Source organism: Sinocyclocheilus anshuiensis, unplaced genomic scaffold, assembly GCF_001515605.1.
Source record: "Sinocyclocheilus anshuiensis isolate Anshui unplaced genomic scaffold, SAMN03320099.WGS_v1.1 scaffold1311, whole genome shotgun sequence".
NCBI classification, from domain to species: Eukaryota; Metazoa; Chordata; class Actinopteri; order Cypriniformes; family Cyprinidae; genus Sinocyclocheilus; species Sinocyclocheilus anshuiensis.
In genome coordinates this window covers 30,791-33,796 of record NW_015540904.1, presented here as the reverse complement: position 1 = coordinate 33,796, position 3,006 = coordinate 30,791, and positions in this window count along the sequence as shown.

The window sequence follows — 3,006 nt, the reverse complement described above, 5'->3', positions numbered from 1 at the left end:
TGTTTCCATGGAAACTAGACTTGTTTGCCTTTGATAAAATGTCATAATAAAAGCCTTTTTTCATTGTTGCAGTAAGGACTCAAAAGTGTGGGACAGGCACATTTAGTTGAAAATAAATCATAAAAACGATCAGTAAATAATACAAAAAAAGTTAAGATGCTGTAAATTAAAATGTATATTAAACAATTCCATTTGAAATAACATTTTAATTCAATTAGCTTATTTTACGTATCTTATCATTGTGACCAGAGTTGTGGGACATGAACAAAAATGGAGTTTGGTGCAGGGACTTAAAAGTGCCTGTATTTGCAGAAACACCCTCAAATATGATTTGAGAATTGAGAATTGCTCACCTCTCCTCAGAAGACTCACTGCATCTTTGTCTGAAGGCTTTGACTCTTTGTTTACGGTTCCTCCCGAAAGTGATTTCAGACAGACTTCTGAGGCAGCATAATGGTTTAATGATTGACAACAAGAGAGCTTAAAAAAAAAAGAAAACCAATATTTAATTTTAAAAATTCTAAATCTGTTGTAGCAAATCAGCTCAAAAGGGAAATGTATATAAATAATTACAATTAATTATGATTAATTACAATTATTTATATCAGCTGCCAGTAGTAACTGTAGCAGAATTAAATTGCCCTCAACTAATCTGTTCGTCCAGCGAACATTCAGTGTAAGTTCATATCAACTCTAGGAAAGAATGTTTCCGTGGCCACAGAAAATACTTTCATACAGTATTAATGCATTAGAGCATGTGAGCTATGAAAAGAGTCAGTTAACCACCTGAGTGAAACCATCAGCGCCGTTTTAGAACAGGGTCTACAGCAGAGGTGCCCAAACTCGGTCCTGGAGGGCCGGTGTCCTGCAGAGTTTAGCTCCAACTTGCCTCAACACACCTGCCTGGAGGTTTCTAGTATGACTAGTAAGAGCTTGATTAGCTGGTTCAGGTATGTCTAATTGGGGTTGGAGCTAAACTCTGCAGGACACCGGCCCTCCAGGACCGAGTTTGGGCACCCCTGGTCTACAGCTTATACTAAACCTCTGTTTTGTTTAGTTAAATGTACGATACTTGCATTGCCTTGACCTGGAACGAGTGTACGGATGCAGTCTCGGATGAAAGCCTTGATGGTTTGGAGGTTCGGTGGTGTAGGAGTCGCAATCACCTTCTTCCGGGTTTGAAGAGTAATGAACTCCAAAGATGTTCTGACTCGATGGTGATTGGGAGTTTCTTCCCAGTGGAAAGTGAAAAAGAGCTAAGAGAGACATCAGCTGAGATCCTCGGATCTTTGTGTGAATGGAAATACAAGGCCGAAGGCACCCAGTATGTTTATTGGGTGAGGGGTCTGTGATTATTTGTTAATCTAATGAATAATTGATTTGTTTAATCAAATTAAAAATGGTGTGTCTGATTGGTCCAGACGCTACACTGTTTTTAAATGTGAGACCGAGAGTAAAAAACACAGATGCTCTGTAGTGAGAAATACAGTAGACAAATAGAAAAGTGTGCAAATAGAACATAAGGAAAATAGAGAATAAACAATAAGTAGAAAATGAAGAAAAATATAACAATTTCCATCACACTAAAATACTAATTTCTCATTCATCTTTTACTTTCTGTGTTGTGTGAATTTAGTTTGACTGGTCTCAGATTAACTTTCTCTCTTCCCATTCTCCCTCCCATCAAGGCTCTTATGCTGGGTACACACTAAAATATTTTTAAAATCTTATAAGATCTTCAAAATGCGAGAGACCACAAACATAAGGGGGGGAAAAAATAGATTTAACCGTTTTGCTCCTATAGTGTGTGGTGTTTTCGGGGTTCGGGGTCCCCCCCCCACACATCAGGATTTCTGATCGTAAATATTCAACATGATTCGCGATCGAGGTGCCTCTGACGTTCTTCCGAGCAGATTCAGTCACTCTTAACAAACCTCACACCACAGGAAAATCTGATAAGATAATCTTTAGAACCACCAAGATAATCGGGACATTACCTAGGATTGTCGGAAGGGGAGAAATCGGCCCAAAATCAGCCCAATTATCTTGTGGTGTGTACCCAGCATTAGTAAACTGTTGGCCTGAAAATTGTTGACTGAGAAACAGAGCAAAGTATGTGAGAAAATATTAACTGAAGAATGATTTTTATTACAATAATCTTAGCCCAGAATATATTACAGACTATACTTGTTTGAATGCATTTGTTGCAGTGAAGGTACAACTCAAATGTAGCATTTTCATGATAATCTTTTTTGCTTTTGCTCTCAAATGTGATTAAACAGCATTTGATCCAAGTTTCACAATCACTGGCCTGATTTGGTCATTATTTAAAAGAAAGGCGAGATGTTTTGTAAGTAATTCAGTGGTGAATTGTGTTTCTGTCTCTGCTGTTTCCAATATTTCCTGTGAGAAAAGAATCGTGTACCTTCTGTGGTCTTTACTGTTTCTTCATGTTTCAGCACAACGTCAGACCCGGTTTGTTAAATTTATAGTACACAATATCGTTCAAAAGTTTGGGATCAGTAAGATTTTTAATGTTTTTCTTTCTCTCTCTCTCTCTTCTGCTCATCAAGTCTGTATTTATTCAACACATTAAAAACAGTAATATTGTGAAATATGTTTACAATATAAAATAATGGTTTTCTACTTTATTTTTTATTATTTAATTTGTATTTTTTATTTATAATTATCTCTGTGTTTCCCAGTTGTAAATACGACTAGAGAGGCCTTTCATTTCCAATTTCCGATCGATAGCACGTGAAGGCAGCATTAAATCATAGTCGAGTTCGTGGTCACCAAGACCAATGGCACGGATAAACTTGAATTATTATTAGAATAATCCTGGGATGTCCCTGCTTTCTTGGCCATATAGCAGGCTCATAATTGTATGGCTGTGGTCCGTCATGCGAGTAAGAATAAACATTTTAAATTTCCTCAGTGCCCGAACTTTCATTGCGATCCATTGTTTGTTTAAATTGACCGTTACGTCACTTCCGGATTTTGCCA